Source organism: Drosophila hydei, unplaced genomic scaffold (assembly GCF_003285905.1).
Source record: "Drosophila hydei strain 15085-1641.00,03,60 unplaced genomic scaffold, DhydRS2 tig00008137-arrow-arrow-pilon, whole genome shotgun sequence".
In the NCBI taxonomy this organism is placed as follows: domain Eukaryota; kingdom Metazoa; phylum Arthropoda; class Insecta; order Diptera; family Drosophilidae; genus Drosophila; species Drosophila hydei.
This window is the reverse complement of record NW_022045845.1, coordinates 213,623-223,880: the sequence shown is the minus strand read 5'-3', so window position 1 is coordinate 223,880 and position 10,258 is coordinate 213,623.

Below are 10,258 nucleotides of genomic sequence, written 5' to 3'. Positions count from 1 at the left end.
AAACCTTGAACTCGCGCCGTAGATGAAAATTGCAGACAACTTGCCTACATATATGTGGATAAAAAATATATATTTATATATAGTGCATTTATACATATATATTTATATGATTATTTTCATATTTTGTTTCTGTTCGCTTTGGCAATGACAAAGTTGCGTGTAAAGCAACAACAGAAGAGGAAAAGCGAAACAGCGTTGACCCCAAAAAAGCAAAAACCAAAAAGACAAAAAAAGCAAATGACCAATAAAAAAAGAAGCCAAAAAAGCAGAAAAAGTTTTATATAGACTTGTGTATATACATTCGATAAGTTATTGACTTCTTTGTGGAAGACTTGCAAAAGTCTGGGAAAATATTTGAACAAGTTTCTCAAACACTAAAAATTCTCTAATATCACTAATTTAAGAAACAAAAACTCTTCTTGCTTAGTGGAGTAAAAACTTTCTATGCATCAGTTTTTGAACCTCCTAAAAACGTATAAAGTTTCAGTTACTGCATCTGATTGAGGAAATACTTATATTATATTACATAATTATGTATAGTATTTATATATATAGCCATATATACCATTCTTCATCAGAGAGAAATCGTCCAATTGAGTGGAACACAAATGAAAGTCGGGCGTATATTCAATTATATAATGCCGCCCACATAGGCCGCAACAAGTTGTCGCCTTTCCCCATCTGTTCAGCTCCGTGTTCCCCGCTCTGGCATTAACACATTTAAGTCTCTGGAAAAACTTGTTTTTTTTTTCAGCTACCGGCTGTGAAAATTAGCCATGAAAATGTTGCTGTAGCTGTAAGATGCTCGGGGCTCAGCTAGAAAGCAAAAGTAAAAGCTTCAGCGCCTACTTTTGCTTTCATTTAACAACTTCACCAACAACAACAGCAACAAAAATATTAATATATATAAAAAAATATCTGAAATTACAATTCATTTAGTTGACATAAAGTTAAAAAAATAATTATATTCAACTTTCATATTTTCGTGCGTGCATATTTTGTTAACTTTTTTTCAAGCTTCGCAGTTTTGTTGTTCATGGAACTTTTTAAAACTAGTTTATTTAAATGTTTTAAATTTCAATAATCTATTTTGCTATAAATTTATAATATGACATTTTCAGCGTTAATATAAAAATACAATATTTGAATTCTGGTTTAACTTTCTTGTTAACTAAATGAAAATTGCATAAGCCAAAGAGATTTTCCAAGTATTTCCACAGCGTATTATTTAACGCTTCATTTGTATGCTGTGAACTGCGCGTTTGCAACTAATGCGGCAACAATGAATGAACTCATATGAGTCACAACTCCAATGCATACTCACACACTCACGAACACACCATCTGTAGAGCTGGCTTAAAATGTTAACTCATCTGGTTGGTTCGTGTTGGGGTTTGTGTTTGTGGAATAACCTCAATTTGGTTAACACTGCAGACTGCGACTGCGACTGCGACTGCGACTGCGTCATGGCTTTAGTTTTAGTTGTTTTTCATGCTCACAACGAAACCCGAAAAGCCTAAAAATAATAACAAATACAGCTCAGGCCCAAACAAAAAAAAAAAAAAAAAATACGAGTACACGTGCAATTGTGTCCAGCTACAAAAAATCCCAATAGCTCTACAAACCTTGTTGAAGCACGCTGCACAGTGGGCAAGCGACACTGAATGTGTGATTAAAAATATTGATTATAAAAAAAATAAAAAAGGTTGATTATTATAAATATATAATATTATTATAAATATATATATATATATATATATATTATATTATATATATATTATATTTATAAATATAAGAAAATGTTGGGAATAAAAATGAAAATATATTTTATTTATGTATGTATATTATATATAAAAACAGCTGTGTTAAAAAAAATAGTAATGTTGGATAACAAAACTTTTGTGATAAACACATTATTTTGCAATATTTGTGTAACGAATATTTATAAATTTTAAACTTTCTTTTTGGTTCCAAGCATATGTCCTTCAGGGCTTAACAAAACACAGTTAAGTAGTTCCAAAATAGTAGTATCTACTAAGAATTAAAAAAAAACTATTTAACAATACTCTAACTTATTACAGTATGTTTTCACCTCCTGCGTGAGGTCCTAGCACCGCTTCCAAGGAGTTTAGTGCCACGCCTCCTTAACTACTTGACACAGTCGATGATTTTGCAGTTGTCGCAACTCTTTTAACATCGGCAAATAGATTTTTGATCGGATTTAAATGCGGAGAGTGAGCTGAGTGGTATGAGGTCCAGTTTGAAGGCAAGGTAGCTCGGTATTATGTGAAAAGTGGATGTAGACATTTCTGTCGATGATTTCAATTATCACTTAGGTCACAAGTCCATATCATAATGCTCAGAGCCCCGTGAATTACAGTCTTTTCAGTATAGCTGGTACGATATTCCGTGTTTGGTGGACTTTGCTCACACTTGCTAGACCCCCTAAATTTCTTCTATACAATTTCTATTCCGTAGTCTGTGCACAGTGCCCACTGTCTGCAGTAGCGCTCTTTGCCAAACGCTTTTCAATTTCGTGACATTCAAATTGGCCACGTAAAAAGGGCAACGATTTACGAATTAGTTGCCTCCGAATCCACATGTAACAAGTGGGTAATTGTTGTTGCTATTTGTGTTGTCGTTGTTGTTGTTGTTGTTGTCGGTCCAATTTGTAGGTTATTTTGGTCACCTTAAAAGGTTTATTTTTGTTGATAGTTGTGGGCGGGTAAGTGATTGTTTATTGAACAACTTTTGTCCTTCGGCTGATTGAATGTGACAGCTTGGCGACAAGGCTAGTCCAAGTGGATATATGAAGAGATCAAGTTGGATTAATCATATAATGACTATATATGCATTTCGGCTGTGGCTTAGTCTTAAGTATCTATCAGTTAAAAGTAGCTAAGCACTGCCTAACACTGAGGAGTTCATTTTGTATAATGAAGTTAAGTTTTAAGTAGTTTCAGCCATCAAATAAGTTTTTACCATAGATATCACATGACTGGGGCTGTGTGGAGCCACCCTCTAATGTGTGCACTCCCTTCCGTAAATGTAACAATCAACCCCAAAAGGAAACAGGGCATAAGTTGCCTTTCAGCTTGTCGCTCGGTCACACTTTGCCTTTTCATTAGGCAGCATAGATTAAAATCTTGGCCACACCAAATGCAACTTATGGGGCCCAGCCCATGGACATATATGAATATATACATATATCCATGTATCTATATGTATATAGAGATAACTATAACTGTCTGACAAGTCGCGTGTCCAAATTGGGTTTCAAATTGGCTCACTAAATCAAATTTAGTAGTTGTCCCAAATGCAAGCGATGTTTTATTTTTTTACTGCCAACAATTACATTAATGACAAGCGCTATGAAGTCGGTGGAGATAGATGTATGCACATACCCTATATAAGATATGCGACACGAAATATGTTCATTTGCTCGTCAATGCTTGCGGCCCGCAAGCTGAATAATTGCCTTTAATGCAGCTGAGCAATTATATAAGCATTGCACTTGTTCCCTATAGAACAATGAAAATGCCCCTTTTTCGATGTGATTACCATAGCATACCATACCATACCATACCATACCATATATGTATGTCTATAGCCAATGTATTGCTTTTATAGCAATTGTCTTGTAATGGATATACATTCGTTTGTGTGTGCTAATTGCCATTCACAGGGAATGTGGTACAGTCAGACCATTTGATGCTTAGTTTAGTTTTTTGAGCAACAAATTTATTTTGATGTGCCTATAATGCCTTGTGACTATGATAGTTTCGAACTACCACAAATTTGTGTTATCTTCTGCTCATATTATAACTTAATGCCATTCACAGCGAATGCAAAAATATAAAATCACTTGGTACAGTCTTAGCATATTTGGATACACTCTTATATCTGCATCTATCTATACTTTAATAATCGAATTATGCATGATTTGATGCCGGATAGCTTATTTCACAGTATTCACTCTTAACACTCATGGGCATTACGTTTTATTTTGGTTTTGGTTCAATTACCATTCACAGCGAACCTGGTACAGTCAGAGCATTTGGTGCTTAATTTAGTTTTTTAAGCAACAAATTTATTTTGATGTGTCTATAATGCCTTGTGACTATGATAGTTTTGAACTACCACAAATTTGTGTTATCTTCTGCTCATATTATAACTTAATGCCATTCACAGCGAATGCAAAAGTAATATCTCTTGCTAAAGTGTCTTAAATCTGACTCTAATGCTATTAATTTTGATTTGGTTGAGTCTAGCTTATTTCACAATATTCATAACAATAATTTTATTTTTGGTTTTGGGTCAGTTGCCATTCACAGCGAATGTGGTACAGTCTCCGCTTAGTTGTGGAACAGACTATTGTTAATTAAATAGAGCGCACATTTGTCAGCTTTATGATTCCACATAGGTCTTAAAGCTTGTAAATCGCGCACATTCATAACATGTGTCGAGCTCACGAAATGGACAAATTTGCTTGCTTTTCGCTTTTAATTTGTGCGACTTTTATTGTGGTTCCAATTTGTGTGAAACTATTTTATGATCGGACAATTGTAGTTGATGCAAACTAAGCGGCTTTTGAATTGGCTTTGTGTGGCTTGATTTCGACACGAGCTTCGTAAGTAATTGGAACTAAAGCAGTTTATGTCAATAAATCAATTTACAAAATAATTCAATTGATTATAATTAATTGCGCTGCATTGGCCAACTGGAGAAACCCCTAAGAAAGGTTACATTTTTTTATGATTTCAAGTTTTTCCTAGATATATAACTTGTTATTGAAATATATTTAGAATGTTTTTCAATGGACTTTTGAAAATTTAGTTAAAGAAAACATATGTTTGCTTTTGAGGCTCAACTGATTTTTTCGTGAATTTCATTTCAATTATGACTTCTTCAGAATTCTTTATAGGGTCTTTAAATTTGTCTGTTATTACTTGAGGTTTTAATTTGCCAAAAATAGAATTTGCCAAATTTTGCCAAAAAATCTGGCAAACATCTGATGAATTCATGGAAATGTATGTTACTGCATATATACCCTGCACATAAATAATAAACGCAGATGGGTATATATGTCATAAGCAACTGAAAGATGTTGTATTGTAAAGTGTTTCTTTAGAGGTTTACAACTCTTAGTTGACAATGCTGCTTTATTTGACAATAACTGATATTTGATTTTTTATTAAGTTCAATTTAAAATTTCATCATTGATAGACTTACGCTTGCAAATTTCTTATCAAAATAATAATTATCTCCGTCAAACTTATCGATCACTTCGTCTATTTTGTGGTTGAATGGGTACATAATAATAAGCTTTTGTTGAAATACAATAATATCCACAGAAAATGACTGTTTGATGTGCTGTACGGGCTGCTGAAGTCATTAGTCCACATGTCTTTAAAAAAGATGATCATACAATCATGACTGTAATGATTGTGAAAATTAGTTGTCCACATTGCGCTTTGTACGCACCAGCCATATTCACCACATGGCCAAAACCATATTTCAGCATTAATGTCAGTAAATTATCTATTCGAAACAGTCTGTTTTGTTGATATTAAAGATACGCTACTTTCATTTATTATTATTTTAACTTGTGTAGCCATAAAAAAATAGATGTTATAAATGCAGCAATATGCTGCATATAAATATTTGTAACATTTTGAATATTTGTTTCACTACCCCAAAACTAACTACAAAAATAATAGACACATATTAAAAGTATCTATCTCAAATATGCTCATTGGCAAGCAAAATGACAGCTATAAAATAATAATAAAAATATAAACATTTTAAAAGCTGGCGGGGTCTACTGGGAGGCATCGCTGCCTGGTTCAATAAACGCCGCAGCAGTTGGGCCAGCAAGGTCGCCGTTGCTGGTATTTATTGGCATATTATGAATTTGTGAATGTGCTTTTTTTTATTTTGATTTCTATTTTAATTACGTTGAAAGTTCAGCCAAATATATACGCAAATGAACAAAGTTTTGATTTCCATCGACTGCGTGATATAAGCAAATGTCATGCAAATGAGTCATCCAAGAGCCAAGTCAAATGAATGAACTGCGATTTTGTTACTTTAAAGCGTGAATAGAAAAATATCAAGAAATAACGATCTACATAATAAATAAATATAAATCAGTTCAAATAGAAATAGTTGTTTCTCCTTTTGCTGGAGCTGCAGCTTGTTGGAATTTTTTTAACATTTCTCTAATATTATATAATTATTTAACCGTCACACGCAAAGCCAATCTCTAAGCATGATCGAATGTTCATTATTGTTGATGCTCGTTCTCGCAGTGAAAAAAGTATATGCGCTTTGTGAAATTTTCGTTGAAGAGACAGCCCCAGTCTGCCCATCTGTATTTATGAAGGGCTTAAAGCTGATGGAGCAATGTTGATCTCCTTCACCAGTAGATCAATAATTGGCATATACAGTATTATAATTTAGGTATGCTACTGATTCTAATATATATACATCTATTTGTTTACTTTAAATGTCTTTTTACTGTTAGTACTTACCATAAGTTACAAACCGCCATTAAGTTTGTTAAGCCGTTTGAGTTGAAAAACTTTTATTTTTATAGTTTTTTTGCCACCCACAACTCGACTCAACTTCTCCAAAGTTGGGCAACTGTCAACTGTTTTTTCGCAAAGCAATTCATTTCACATTTCGACATACACATAATTACAAGAGTCTAGCAAAACAGTTATAATAAGTTATAATAATTTTACTCAGCGTACTGTAAATTACAATCCAAAACAAAAATAGCTAAGGCAAACATGGGATCCCTGCTTTATACAACAATTATCGCCTGGCATCCGCTATAAAACGTCATGTGCTCCATTCTTCAGTTGGCTGAGTTTTAAGCTAACAAAAGTATCTGAAAGAAAAATGAAGTAAAGTAAAATTGCGTATTTATTATCGTTAAATAAATGCCTGTGGAACTGCATGATATACTTAGGAGCAATTAGACTGCTCTGAGATCTTTGATCAACTAGCCTAACTGTTTGCGTTCTTTGTAGATTCTTGAAACTCTAGAGTGCGTGCATAATACTAGATTTAGGTTAGCTTTAGATTTGGTTCGTGAATTGTGGTAATTAGTAACGCAATCCGCAGCTGGCTGCTGAAAGAAAGCGGCAAATGCTTCAATTAAGGCTAAAGATTGTAAATAATTGTTGTTCTCTAAGAGTTGATTTAAATTTTTTCAAAGATTATCAAAGAGAGAAACATAGTGGAGGAAGCGAGAGAGAGAGATCACAAACAACTCAGAAGTAAATAGAAGAAAATGCTTCGCCCATTACATTTTCTTAGCGATCATCAAATAGTTCCTCAAGCGCTGTTTTTTTTTCTTAAGCCTCTGCAGATCAACGATCAACTATTGCTGAGCAACTTGCGATCATTAGTCATTTCCCAGATATGCTGAGCTTAGTTTTAAGTGAGAGTTTTCTAATAACGATCAACGATCAATGTAAAGAAATGTTGCTAGTATTGTCTATGACTTGCAGTTCACACGCAAACCTCACATTCTTAAGAGTTCAATTAAATTTGTTAACATGATCTTCAATGTGATCTCGAACTACACAGTTCCTGCATTACTCAGAGAGCTTTCCACATAACGATCATCGCTTTGCTCAACCTGCTGAAATGTTCAGGTAAAAATTCCTCACGTTCTGCTCATCAATAAAGAAACAGTCCAAACATATAATAGACTGTCTGATTAAGCTTCTGGTCTCTGACAAGATCATTATAGAGGATCGTCGTAGTATCTTTTAGTAATAAGTGCTCCAACGTTTTCTGTTTCACTCGAAGTGAAATTATCTTAATTGCAAATCGATTTCAAACTAAAGATCATTTGTGAGTCTCCCTCAGCTGTAGCAAAAACTGGTTTTATCACATGCAACACGATCACAAGCAGATCTCTCATATGGTTGTTGGCAAAGTATCTTTATTTCTAGATTCTAAACCATTCGTTCATCTTCAGTGCGTTGCTGCTGAAGCGGAAATGATAGCTCTTCTAGTCTGAAGTCTGCGGATTGCTTCAGGGGTTTCCACTAACATTTCTTTTGGTCTGCACTTGCTGTAATGTTTTGCTAGAGGCACGTTTATAACTTGTTTTGATTTGGGTTAAGTGTAGGGTTCAAATTGCAACCCAAGCTTTGCTCATTTCTTTTGCCATCTATTTTTGCTTCTTACTTTACACTATGGTCTTGCCCATGGCTATAGTTCAGCTATGTCTCATAATTTCAACTACGTAATGGTTCGATAATGCTGTAAGATTTTGCTAGGTCAGCATTTTGATGATCTATAATATATGATAAGTAGACGATCATGTAATATAAATACTTATATAATGGTAATTGAAGTCTTATCTTTATTTACATTAAATATATTCTTTTCGTATTTGAATAGTTTATGCATTAAATTAGAATTATAAATGTAATATATTATAATATATTATTCAATTTTTTTTTCTGGTTATTTTAGTTTGATATAAAATAAGATTTTGTTTTAAATTTATATTCAATTACAACTAATTTTAATATTTTTTCTTGATTAAGTTAATATCTTTAGAACTCTACTCTACTCTAATATCTTTTTTTTCCTTTTCATTTATTACAAAAAGTATTTTTGAGATTCAAAGGAACTCTCATAATTTTTATTAATTCTTAAAAGATTTTATATTTCGCTTATTAATTAAAAATTTGTATTAAATATATTAACAAAAAATTAATTTATTATAAACTTTAGTCTATAATTTTTTCAGTGCACATTTGAGGTGACTTTTGATAAGAAGGAGAATAATTTAAACAGCTTCCGCTTAAATTTTCTTTCCATTAGCTTGGCATGTTTGATTTTTGATATGCCTGAAAGTATGCTTCGATTTTGAATAGTACTGAATCATCGGCTAACTCAATCATCGGTTAACATAGCATCGCAAGCCAACAGATTTGCTACATACTAAATACTACTACCACTATTACTTCAACTATCTTTAGTTAAGGTTATATTATTTTAGATAAATACTTGAGGAGCCCAACGCAACAATAAATCAATAAAATTTGGCGAATCACTCAATTACATTCATATGTCATTTGCGTGATCTTTCGGCTGAGGCCCTGCAATAAGCTTATTTGCGTTACTTTATCTCGCTTTGTAGTTTTAATATTTCAATTGACAATTTTTATTGATTTATGTTATTTGTTCGGATGCTCAACATATTTTTGGTAAGTGCGTTTGACTTCATAAAGATTAGTTTGCCCATTGATATGGAAGCATATTTAAAGTCATACTTTGCCTTGTCCAGCTTGTGGACAGACACACTCACGGCCTCCAATGATAACATATTTACCGTTTTGCCGTTTCTTCTTATCAGCAGCAACAGTTGACATTCAGAAGAAGAACAAATATTACAAAATTCTGTTTAGTTTTTTTTTTATCTTATCACAAAGAGTTCGTTTTGCAGGCTTAGTCAGCAATCAGAGTTTATAGCCTTAGCATTTTTTACACATTTATTTATTAGCTTCTGAGCCGTGGAATTTGTTTATATTTATTGTAAAACATTCACAACTGCTGAAAACTGTATACTGTAAACATATATGTAATGCATATTTGCATGCTCAGGCGCAACTCCCTTGACACCACACCTGAGCTCTCGAAACACACCTCAAACTTGAAATAAACCAAAGCACATTGGTTCACAAATGATAAAAATGTTTAAAACAATATTCAAAGTGTAACAAAAAATGTAATAATATTTTAATAGAATAAATCAAATAAAATTTCTGAAATATTTCTATATATTAAATTTTATTTATTTATAAAGACGCGTCTGCATCACTGTTCTTACAGATGAAACATATTTTAAACTTATATAAACTATAAACAATAATAGTTAAATAAGTAAAAACAAAATAATATTAAAAATATTTAATTAATATTTTATGTGCATATGTTTTGCTTTGTTTTATTGTTATTATTTAAGTCTTCGCTCCACGGTGCAGCAGTTGCTTTTAACGTTAATTGCCAAGCCGTTTAGGCCCTTTGGGTAGAGCCACCTCGTGACAAGGGTGTCCGGGAGCCGTTGCATGCGTTATTGACATGACATCGGGCGAATCGGTAGATAACAAAGCCACGAATTACCATGGTGAATGGGGACTGAACCAGCCCCCAATATAGCCAACATAAACATACAAATATATATATATCTATATATACATATAGCTATTCAACTGACTGGCCCTAT